Genomic DNA, 13,187 nt, shown 5'->3' with positions numbered 1-13,187 from the left:
CGGAGTCTTACTCTGTCGCCCGGACTGGAGTGCAGTGACCAGATCTCAGCTCACTTCAAGCTCCGCCTCCCGGGTTCACGCCATTCTCCTGCCTCAGCCTCCCCAGTAGCTGGGACTACAGGCGCCCGCCACCTCGCATGGCTAGTTTTTTGTATTTTTTTAGTAGAGACGGGGTTTCACCGTATTAGCCAGGATGGTCTCGATCTCCTGACCTCGTGATCCGCCCATCTCGGCCTCCCAAAGTGCTGGGATTACAGGCTTGAGCCACGCGCCCGGCCTGATGTTGGTATATTTGTAGGAACATACTTCCTATGAAGTGATTGCATTTCTTTAAGGCTAAATAGGAACCAGTAAGATTGCTAGAGCCCACCTAGCGCAGAGTATAAGTAGAGACAAATTCTCCACTGCATAACCCTCTGTGAAGTACTTCCCAGGGTTTATGGCAAAAGCCACTGAGCACCTCCCAGAAACAACTACTGGGTCTTTAGACTAGAGAATTTCCACTTGAGGGGCATTTAATGCCTTGCTGTGAAACCTTAGCTGAAACTCTTCCTATGACACTTGAAATACCCATGCTGTCTTGGGTGATGTCAGAGAAACATTCTAATGTGGGTGGCAGTGCCCAGAAGAGCTCCATAATAAAATGGAAATGGTTTATAGAGGATCATGCTACCTAGGGAATGCAAGAAAGAGATACTCTTGAATAGGGAGTTTCTTTTCCCCTAGGACTGACTCTGGAGCTGTGTGAGAAACTGTTGGATTCTATAGTGCCCGATAAACAGTTCTCAACTGACCGATTAAGAGGTGCTTGGTTCGTGGATAGCAATTCCTAAGAAAATGGACACCATCTTGTTTGGAAGGCTAATACTTTGATCCAAGAAGGTCAAACCAGATCTGCTTGGTGGGCTGAATTGCATGCTATTTTTCTAACACTGATGGAAGAGTTGAACAATGTACAAGCCCCTGTGTTTGGGTTTTTACTGACTCATGGGCAGTGACCAATGTACCTGACCACACACTCAGCCTAGAGAGCCATGGAAACCTGGCCTATTAAAAGAATGCCCATATGGAGCAAGCCCTATGGAGATTTGAGAGGCCGTTAAAGTAGAACACATCAATACCTATCAGAACTCCCTTTCAGGTTTGGAAAGTGACTGGAATTGACAAGCAGATATCCCCATGTGCTCCCTTGAGGTGGCCACCTGGATTCATGAAATGAGCAGATATGGGGGTATTATAGCACTGCAGAGATGGGCTGAATGCAGACATGTTCCTTTTGCACCCTCTGAGGCACAAAATGCCAGAAAGAACTGTTCTGTTTCTCAGCAAGAGAGACAGAGACTGCTCATGGCTGTGGGGCAGACTTCCTGGTGAGAAGGCCCTGATCACAGCTGGCAAGTGAGACTGATGTTAGTAACTCTAGGGGGCTACAAATGGGTCTTGGACAGGAATAGACACTGACTCTGGAGTGGGCTTTGCTTATCCAGTGGCAAATGAAAATGCTCTGAGTCCCATTAGAAAAAAGAAACAGAGGCCGGGGGCAGTGGCTCACAGCTGTAATCTCAGCACTTTGGGAGGCCAAGGTGGGCAAATCAGGAGGTCAGGAGTTCAAGACCAGCCTGAACAACATGGTGAAACCCTGTCTCTACTAAAAATACAAATACAAAAATTAGCCAGACGTGGTGGTACGCACCCGTAATCCCAGCTACTCATGAGGCTGAGACAGGAGAATCACTTGAACCCAGGAGGCGGAGGTTGCAGTGAGCCAAGATCATGCCACTGCACTCCAGCCTGGGTGACAGAGTGAGACTCCATCTCAAAAAAAAAAAAAAAAAAACAATGCATGGATTTGGATGGCTGACCATAATTTTTCAGGCCAAAGAACACCCTCACTGCACAGCCCATAACATCCAACAATGGGCAGAGAGATATCCTCCTTAGAGTAATAGTTTGATGTAGAAATAGAACAGGCAATTGAAGCATTGGTTGTCTAAAACAAGGGGTGATAAAAGCATACAGAGCTGGTTTACATGCCTTCATGAGTGTGTACTCACACTCAACATGAATAGGACTAGAGTGTCCCTGCAAGATTTTTTCTCTATTTCTCTGGTTGATCTGGGGAAGTGAGGGTGGGAAGGATGCTGCTATGACTATGCAGTTCTTGCCAAGGGAGGAGTATGCTAGTATAAGGACTACACTATTTTCTTTCTTCACCAAATCACCCCAGGGGGAAAAAAAAAAAACAACTATTTTTCCTCCTCTTCTGATGTACCACCGGTCCTAGGACCAACCACAGGGTTGCAACTACAAGTGCTGGAACAGTAGGGATGATTTCCAAGCAAAAAACTATAACTATGTTTTTAAGCCTTATGTCAAAATTCCTAAGGGCCTGACTGGGGTGATTTGTGCCTTCACCCCAACTAGCAAAATTGAGGCAGACAGTGAATGCAGCTATATTGCCTAGAGGTAAAAATAGCTCATTTTGCACGTATGTAACCTTATCCTATCTGAATGGGAGTGGAATGAGGAGGAGTTACTTGTTAGACTTGTATTGCTACCTGCAAACTAGGCCAGCATGGTGGCAAGTCTAATGTTCCTTCCAAAGGTGAAAATGTTTGGTTATTAACGGAGAGGAGAAATAGTAGCTGAGAGTAAAGAAATAAATGGATTATTAATTGAGGAAAATTCAACATTATGTTAACAATTCAAAAGAGTCTCAGAGCAAGAGATGACATTGTCCCTTAGCTCAATTATCCCAGATGCCTGAAAGGGTAAAGCTGTATATTTACCAAGGCCACTCCTGCTTTCAGGGAACTTGATGAGATTGAGAGCAAACCTGCAAACCTGAGTGACTTCATCCTGGGAGACATTCTTACACTATGATGGACTGGATTAATTATAAATGATTGTGCATAATATATATTTTTGATGTAAAGGATCCATAATCAAAAACCAGGGGGTGGCCAATCGTGTTATGATATTATTGGTTTTTGTTTACGGTTCCTGGTTCATAACTCCCATAGCTCTTGTTACAGTCTTTTGTTATAATGTTGGGTGTGTTAGGCCTCAGGGGCAGGCCTCTGACCTTCTCCTGCCCTCCTTTCTCTCTTAAGTTCCCCTGACTTTCTAGTCATGTATCTTAAGACCTCCCATGAGTGGGTCCCACTCTATACCCTGGGGGAAGGAATGCTGATGTCATGAAGCTTCCATAAAAATCCCAGAGGGGCCAGGCACGGTGGCTCATGCCTGTAATCCTAGCACTTTGGGAAGCCAAGGCAGGCAGATCACTTGAGGTCAGGAGTTTGAGACCAGCCTGGCCAACATGGTGAAACCCCGTCTCTACTAAAAATACAAGAATTAGCTGGAAATTGCTTGCACCCAGGAGCCAGAGGTTGTAGTGAGCTGAGATCGTGCCACTGCACTCCAACCTGGGCAGCAGAGCAAGACTCTGTCTCAAAAAAAAAAAAAAAAAAACCCAAGAAGACAGGGTTCAGTGAGCTGTCGGATAGCTCAACACATGGAGGCTGTGGAGACTGGCACACGCAGAGAGGGCATGGAAGCTCAGTGCCTCTTCGTACCTCGCCCTACATATCTCTCCATCTACATGCTTTGTAATATGCTTTATAATAAACCAGTAAACGTAAAAAAAAAAAAATTGGCAAGAAGAGTGACATTGTTTTACAATTTTACAAATCTCTTCAATGTTTGGCTTAATAGAAAACAGATGGACTCTCATCTGCTTCTGCATTCGATTTGCTAGTACGGGCTCTGGAAAATTCCACTGTACATTTGTTTTGTTTTGTTTTGTTTTGAGACAGAGTCTGGCTCTGTTACCCAGGCTGGAGTGCAGTGGCACGATCTTGGCTCACTACAACCTCCGCCTCCTGGGTTCAAGCGATTCTCCTGCCTCAGCCTCCCAAGTAGCTGGGATTACAGGCACGCCACCACGCCCGACTAATTTTTGTATTTTAGTAGAGATGAGGTTTCACTATGTTGGCCAGGCTGATCTCGAACTCCTGACCTCAAGTAATCTGCCCACCTTGGCCTCCCAACCAAAGTAGTGGGATTACAGGCGTGAGCCAACCTACCCGGCCAGCGTTTTTGTTTTTTGTTTTTCCTTTTTTTGAGACAGATTCTCACTTTGTCCCCCAGGCTGGAGTACAGTGGTACCCAGCTCACTACAACCTTCAGCTCACTACAAACTCCACCTTCCAGGTTCAAGCAATTCTCCTGCCTCAGCCTCCCAAGTAGCTGGGATTACAGGTGCCCGCCACCATGTCTGGCTAATTTTTGTATTTTTAGTAGAGACGGGATTTCACCATGTTGGCTAGGCTGGTCTCAAATTCCTGACCTCAGGTGATTCACCCGATTCAGCCTCCCAAAGTGCTGGGATTATAGGCATGAGCCACCGTGCCTGGTCTCTAAAGATTTTTAATAAACTTCCACTCCTGGTCTGAAACTTGCGTTGGTCTCTTTTTCTGCCTTATGCCCCTCAGTCAAATTCTTCCCTCTGAGGAGGCAAGAATTAAGATTGCTGCATATGGATTTACCACTGGTATCTCAGATACCTTCTCCCTGTAACAGTCCCAGTGACTCATGAGGATTGCTTGAGCACAGGAGTTCGAGGCCAGCCTGGACAACATAGCAGGATTCCATCTGTAAGGGGAAAAAAAAGTAATTGTGGACGCACTGTATAATTTGAATGTATTTGCATAAAAATATAAATAAATAAATGTAGAGAATTTAAAAATTAAAATTAAGTGTGTTTTAAAAGTTACTTTTCTGGCCGGGTGCGGTGGCTCAAGCCTGTAATCACAACACTTTGGGAGGCCGAGGCGGGCAGATCATGAGGTCAGGAGATCGAGACCATCCTGGCTAACACTGTGAAACCCCATCTCTACGAAAAATACAAAAAAATTAGCCGGGCATGGTGGTGGACACCTGTAGTCCCAGCGTCTCGGGAGGCTGAGGCAGGAGAATGGCATGAACCCGGGGGGCGGAGCTTGCAGTGAGCGGAGATCATGCTACTGCACTCCAGCCTGGGCAACAGAGCAAGACTCCATCTCAAAAAAATAAAAATAAAAAATAAAAAATAAATAAACAAAAGTTACTTTTCTAGGATATTTAAAATTATTAAAAACAAAAGGCAGAATACAAATTATAAGAAATAAAAATAAAACTTCAAATTTATTTGAATAAAGTTGAAAATTTTAATGTCTTGAAAATGTCATTAAATCTTGTGAAAAATAAAACTATCCACAATATATTCTTTTGCAAGATGGAGTCTCGGGCAGGTGCGAAAGCTCACACCTGTAATTTCAGCACTTTGGGAGGCTGAGGCAGGTGGATCACTTGAGGTCAGGTATTCAAGATCAGCCTGGCCAACAGGGTGAAACTCTGTCTCTACTAAAAATACAAAAATTAGCCAGGCATAGCACATGACTGTAATCCCAGCTACTCAGGAGGCTGAGGCAGGGGAATCCCTTGAACCTGGGAGGTGGAGGTTGCAGTGAGCTGAGATCATGCCACTGCACTCCAGCCTGGATGACAGAGTGAGACTCCATCTCACAAAACCCTGATATATGGCAATGGTTTTCAAATTGCAGTCTGTGAATCCCAGGAGGCCCCCAATTTCATTTTGGGGATTCAAAATATCAAAACTATTCTCTTAATATAGGTTGAGTATCTCTAATTCAAAATGTTTAGGACCAGCCGGGCGCCTGTAATCTCAGCACTTTGGGAGGCTGAGGCAGGTGGATCACCTGAGGTCAGGAGTTTGAGACCAGCCTAGCCAACATGGTGAAACCCCACCTCTACTAAAAATACAAAAAATTAGCCAGGCATAGCAGCGGGCACCTGTAATCCCAGCTACTTGAGGAGGGTGAGGCAGGAGAATCTCTTGAACCCAGAGGCAGAGGTTTCAGTGAGCTGAGATCGCACCATTGCACGCCAGGCTAGGCAACAAAAGCAAAAGTCTGTCTCAAAAGAATAAAAAAAAAATATTTAGGACCAGAAGTGTTTCAGATTTCAAATATTTTTAGATTTTGGAATATTTGTATTACCAATCAAGCATTTCAAATCTGAAAATATGAAATTCTCCAATGAGCATTTCTTTTTTAAAATTTTTAAAATAGGGTCGGGCATGGCAGCTCATGCCTGTAATCCCAGCACTTTGGGAGGCCGAGGTGGGTGGGTCACCTGAGGTCAAGGATTCAAGACCCCATCTCTACTAAAAACACAAAATTTAGCCAGGCGTGGTGGCAGATGCCCGTAGTCCCAGCTACTTGGGAGGCTGAGGCAAGAGAACCACTTGAACCCGGAAAGTGGAGGTTGTCCCAGCAAGCCAAGATTGTGCCACTGCACTCCAGCCTGGGCAACAAGAGGGAAACCTCATCTCAAAAAAAGAAAAAGAAAGAAGAAAAATGTTTAGAGTAGGAAAGAAAGGGAAGCACGCTTGGAAGAAACCCAAGAAGGCAACTTGAAGGACAAGTGCGGCATTTGACTTTTTTTTGTTTTTGTTTCTTTTTTTTTGAGACAGAGTTTCGCTGTTGTTGCCCAGGCTGGAGTGCAGGACACAATCTCAATTCACTGCAACCTCCACCTCCCGGATTCAAGCGATTCCCCTGCCTCAGCCTCCCGAGTAGCTGGGATTACAGGCTCTCGCCACCACACCTGGCTAATTTTTGTATTTTTAGTAGAGACGGGGTTTCACCACGTTGGTCAGGTTGGGCTCAAGCTCCTGACCTCATTATCTGCCCGCCTTGGCCTCCCAAAGTGCTGGGATTGCAGGTGTGAGCCACCACGCCTGGTTCCATTTTGTCTCTCAATGAACTTGCTGGAGCTCACTCGCCCAATTCCTGCAACTGTATTGAAAGCTGATTACCAATCTTAAGTTACCACTTTAGTGTGAAAGCTGTGGACCATCAGGAAATTGCCTCTCTCTGGTGTTGACTGCCAATTATCATTTTTAGAGAGGTAGTGTAATAACTGCCAAACTGTCACCTGATGGTCACCTGACCTTCCTGATGGGGTGAGAGGGAAGCCCTCTTCTGCCCCGCTCATGCCTGAGTAACTACCTGTAACACGACTACAGGCACACATCCTGGCTTACAATTACATTCTGTTTTTAAATCCTAGACCATGACCCTCAAGAAAACACAAATTATAATTTTGTAAAAAATCTTGATTATACAATATGATTAATGACTTTGCTAAAATGAAAATAAAATAAATTTAATGAAGTAAATATAAAATAATTTTATAATCATATAGGCCTTCATTTTTATACCAATTCAGACTTTAATGGACTATCAACCAAACACTCAGACATACATAATGGTAATTAAATTCACTTGGTATTTTGCTGGGCATAACACTCATTTTTTTAGGATTTTTTTTTTTTTTTAAACGGAGTCTTGCTCTGTCACCCAAGCGGGAGCACAGTGGCCCGATCTTGGCTCACTGCAACCTCCACCTCCTGGGTTCAAGTGATTCTCCTGCCTCAGCCGCCACAGCAGCTGGGATTACACGCACCGCCCACCATACCCAGCTAATTTTTGTATCTTTTTTTAGTAGAGACTGGGTTTCTCCATATTGATCAGGCCGGTCTCGAACTCCTGACCTCAGGTGATCCATCCACCTCAGCCTCCCAAAGTGGTAGTATCAAAGTTTGTTTTTTTTTAATTATTAAAATGTATTTATAAATGCAGGAGGACAGAACATATTTTTTGTAACAGTTTGTTAGCTTGTCTTATAACTTTTCAATATTTGCATATATGGACTGGGTGTGGTGGCTCACGCCTGTTATCCCAGTACTTTAGGAGGTGGAGGCAGGCGGATCACCTGAGACCAGGAGTTCGAGATCAGCCTGGGCAACATGGTGAAATCCCATCTTTACTAAAAATACAAAAAAAAATTAGCTGGGTGTCGTGGCACATGCCTGTAATCTCAGCTACTCGGGAGGCTGAGGCAGGAGAATCACTTAAACCTGGGAGGCAGAGGGTGCAGTGAGCCGAAATCATGCCACTCTACACTCCACCATGAGTGACAGAGTGAGACTCTGTCTCAAAATGTAAACAAAAAATGTACATATATGACTAAAAAAAATCCCAAAACACCAATAAATAAATGTGTACATATATAGTATATAAACCTTCATTTGTCCTTGTGTCCTGGGTCCCAAAAATATTAAGGGTAAGTCTGTTCCTCTAATTCACTCCAATCTCAGTCCAAACACTGAACTTGGTTCTACCACAGGCCCAATCCTGCCGTGTGGGTGGAGTGCCTGACAGTGTGGGGAGAGAGGGAAATAAACTTTTGGGTACCTCAAGCAAATGCTACCTTGTAATGAGGCTTTCTCCCTTTGGTCACTGGCCTGAACCCTATATTACTTGGAGTCTAGAAGGTCCAAGTTATGAACAAGATTACGTCTAGCTACATTACATTAAAAAAAGGTCTAACCCTCAATTTCAGGGCATCTAGGTATAACAGGATGCTTCCTCCTGCCCCTGTGGTGGCTGTTGAACCCACTAGGTCCTGTAGTCAAAATCATTAGTCCCTCCCTCCCAGTCCTGTCCACATGGAACACACAGGTTACCAGGATCAATTCATGCCCCTTCTCTCCACCTTCAGCAAGTACTTTGCCTTGAGAGGAATGACAGCCATTGTTACTTTACTTTCCCTTGGGCAAGAGACTCTCCCGTTCCTTCTTACTGGGTCCAGGGATAACAAGTGTGGCATTAAATTCTGAGTTCTGGCCAGGGGCCATGGCTCATGCCTGTAATCCCAGCACTTTGGAAGGCCAAGGCAGGAGGATCACTTGAAGCCAGGAGTTCCAGACCACCTGGGCAACATGGCGTGACCCCATCTCTATTTCTAAATTTTTTTTTTTTTTTTTCTTGGAGATGGAGTCTCGCTCTGTCGCCCAGGCTGGAGTGCAGTGGCCAGATCTCAGCTCACTGCAAGCTCCGCCTCCCAGGTTTACGCCATTCTCCTGCCTCAGCCTCCTGATTAGCTGGGACTACAGGCACCCACCACCTCGCCCGACTAGTTTTTTGTATTTTTTTAGTAGAGACGGGGTTTCACCGGGTTAGCCAGGATGGTCTCGATCTCCTGACCTCGTGATCTGCCCGTCTCGGCCTCCCAAAGTGTGGGATTACAGGCTTCAGCCACCGCGCCTAGCCTATTTCTAAACATTTTTAAGAAGGGCTGGCCACGGTGGCTCACACCTATAATTTCAGCACTTCAGGAGGCCAAGGCAGGCAGATCATTTGAGGTCAGGACTTCAAGACCAGCCTGGCCAACATGGTGAAACCCTTTCACTAATAAAAATACACAAATTAGTTGGGCATGGTGATGTGCGCCTATAACCCCAGCTACTCAGGATGCTGAGGCAGGAGAATTGCTTGAACCTAGGAGATGGAGGCTGCAGTGAGCTAAGACTGCTCTACTGCACTCCAGCCTGGGCGAGAGAGTGAGACTCGATCTAAAAACAAAAAAGCTATATATATATATTATGAGTTCTCTATAATCTTCTTGGTTACAGCAAAAATATCTGTACTTTCAAACCTAGAAAATCAATCTTTTTGTTATGCTGAAACAATGACCCCACATGACCCCAGATTATTCCATGTTGCTCCAGATTTCTCCAAGGTTTGGCCAGGGATTGGGAGGCCATTAATTACTGTTAAGTTATGCACTCAAGGGACTGAACCCTTCATTACTGTCAGATATCAGGATCATTGAGGGGAGAGAGGGAATTTAAACTAAAATTCAAAGAGCCAAATTATGCACCCATTTGGCACAAATTTACAAATTAAAAACATCCTTAACCAGCTCTGGATGTTTTGTTTGCATTAGGGAGGCTTAAAATGAGTGTCTTCACTGTCACCAGGTGGACCCTGCCCTCTTTTTTTGTCCACTTCTGCTTCACAAAGACTAAAAACAATGCACGCTTGTGTTATCTTGTGACTTAAACTTGCAGCTTGGCCGGGCGCAGTGGCTCACACCTGTAATCCCAGCACTTTGCAAAGCTGAGGCAGGCAGATCACTTGAGGTCAGGAGTTCATGACCAGCCTGGCCAACATGGTGAAACCCCATCTCTACAAAAATACAAAAATTAGCCTGGCGCGGTACTGGGCACCTGTGGTCCCAGATACTCAGGAGGCTGTGGTGGGAGGATTGCTTGAACCTGGGAGGTAAAGTTTGCAGTGAGCCAAGATGGCTCCACTGTACTCCAGCCTGGGTGACAGAGTGAGACCCTGTCTCAAAAAAAACCCAAAAAACAAAAACACCTTGCAGCCATAAATTTAAGCAGCTGATAAAGGGCAACAGAGGAAAAAGAATGGCATGAGAGAAACAAAGTTTGCGAAGTATTTTGAGACCCTTGGAAAACTATGAAGTCATTTTCAGCCATAATATGTCCACACACCAAAATAGCAACTTGAACCAGATGAAATGTCATTTTGATAAGTCAAATAGTCAGATACTGGCAATTTCACATGGTTCAACCTAATATATGTCTCTTCCCTCAAAATATTCAGTGCCAACAAACCAAATAAATATGCCTCAGCCAGCCGAGCATAGTCGATCACACCTGTAATCCCGGCACCTTGGGAGGCCGGGGCGGGCATATCATGAAGTCAAGAGATTGAGACCATCCTGGCCAACATGGTGAAACCCTGTCTCACTAAAACTACAAAAATTAGCTGAGCATGGTGGCACGCACCTGTAGTCCCAGCTACTCGGGAGGCTGAAGCAGGAGAGTCACTTGAACCCAGGAGGAGGAGGTTGCAGTGAGCCAAGGTCACGCCACCGCACTCCAGCCTGGTGACAGAGTGAGACTCTGTCTCAAAAATATATATATATATGCCTCAGCCTCCCGAGTAGCTGGGATTACAGGCATGCACCACCATGCCCAGCTAATTTTTTGTATTTTTAGTAGAAACGGCCAGGCTGGTCTTGAACTCCTTACCTCAGGTGATCTGCCCACCTCGGCCTGCCAAAGTACTGGTATTACAGGCGTGAGCCACCATGCCCAGCCAAATATTGACATCTCTTTAAATATGGTTAGGTATTGCCTCTTCCTAATTGCCTTCTGCTATAGTTTGAATGTTTGTGACCTTCCAGAATTTATGTTGAAACTTAATCTTCAGTGCACTAGTATGAAGAGGTGGGGTCTTTAGGAGGCAATTAGGTCATGAGCACCCTTCTGTTGAAAATAGAATTAAGGCCTTTATAAAGAGGCTTCATGTATCATTTGGCCTTTTTGTCCTTCTGTCTCTTCTACCACGTGAGGACAGTTTTCCAGGCACCATCTTGAAAGCAGAGAGCAGCCCTCACCAAACACCAAATTTGCTGGCACCTTGATCTTGGACTTCCTAGTCTCCAGAACTGTGAGAAATACATTTCGGTTGTTTGTAACTTATCCAGTCTTAGGAATTTTGTTGTAGCAGCACAAATGGACTAAGACACCTGCTTATACTTTTAGTAATGTTTGGGTGGTGCAACAAATAATATTGAATAACTTCAAAAACATTTCTCAAATCAGAAAATATACCAGTATAAAGTTGTAAAGGAATAATTTAGAATGACTAATATACATATAAAAGCATTTTTCGCTTTAATAGTACTCAAAGAAACCCAAATAAATCAATATTGGGTATCTATTTTATTTTTCTTTTTTCCTTCATACCTTAAATGCACTCCCCTTTACAAATCTTTTTTCCCCCCCTTTAGTACTGTTCCTTCTTCTTCTTTTTTTAGATGGAGTCTCTCTGTCGCCACACTGGAGAGAAGTGGCACAGGGCTCACTGCAACCTCCGCCTGCTGGGTTCAAGTGATTCTCTTGCCTCAACCTACCAAGTAACGGGGACTACAGGCAAGTGCCACTATGCCCACTAAGTCTTGTATTTTTAGTAGAGACAGGGTTTCACCATGTTGGCCAGGGCAGTGTCCATCTCTTGACCTCGTGATCTGCCTGCCTCCGCCTCCCAAAGTGCTGGGATTACAGGCGTGAGCCACTGCGCCCAGCCAATTGATCACTGTACTATCGCTCGCTAACTGAAGTTGTCCTTTTCACCTTGACAAATTTAAGATCAGCCAAGTCGGCTGGACGCAGTCCAGCCAGTCTCTACTAAAAACACAAAAAATTAGCCAGGGGTGGCGGCAGGCGCCTGTAGTCCCAGCTACTCAGGAGGCTGAGGCAGGAGAATGGTGTGAACCCAGGAGGTGGCACTTGCAGTGAGCCAAGATCGAGCCACTGCACTCCAGCCTGGGTGACAGAGGGAGACTCCGTCTCAAAAAAAAAAAAAAAAGCAGCTAAGTCAAATTTTATCTCTAAGTCTTGGACCCATATATCCATTCTAACTCCATTCTAACTCCATTTGAAGGTGTCCCAGCCATTTCAAATCCAACATATTCAATATAAGTCCTCTCCTCTTCTCCCACAACCTAATCCTTTTCTGATGGTCTCCATGTTAACAAATGGCTCCATCATCCACCCAGTGGCTCAAGTTAGAGACTAGCATCATTATGTTTTTTTCCCCTCCTCATACATGTTACACCCTCTTCTTGCCTCTAGCATCCAATCCTGTTCTAACCCATCAATGGCCTATTGCCAGGCGCAGTCGCTCATGCCTGTAATCCCAGCACTTTGGGAGGCCGAGGCAGGCAGATCATGAGGTTGGGAGTTCGAGACCAGCCTGGTGAAACCCTGTCTCTACTAAAAATACAAAAAATTAGCTGGTCATGGTGGTGTGCACCCATAGTCCCAGCTACTCAGGAGGCTGAGGCAGGAGAATTGCTTGAACCTGGCAGGCAGAGGTTGCAGTGAGCCGAGATTGCACCACTGCACTCCAGCCTGGGTGACAGAGCGAGACTCCATCTCAAAAAATATAATAATTAAATTTTTTAAAAATGGCTTTTTGCCTTGTCCATTTCTATGTCTACTACTGCCAACTTGGTCAAAGGCAATGCATTATCTTGACCTGACAACTACACCCACCTTCTCACTGATCTCCCCGTATTTCCTCTTGCTTGCCTTCAAACTATTCTCTCCCACAGCAACAGGAGTTATCTTTAGAAAAGCAAATCAAATTATGTCATCTCCTTGCTAACAACCCTTCAAGGGCTTTTCATTGCTTTTAGGATGAAAACAAAATCCTATATATGGTCTACAAGACCCTGAA

Source organism: Piliocolobus tephrosceles, chromosome 6, assembly GCF_002776525.5.
Source record: "Piliocolobus tephrosceles isolate RC106 chromosome 6, ASM277652v3, whole genome shotgun sequence".
Lineage (NCBI taxonomy): Eukaryota > Metazoa > Chordata > Mammalia > Primates > Cercopithecidae > Piliocolobus > Piliocolobus tephrosceles.
This window is presented reverse-complemented; position numbering follows the sequence as displayed.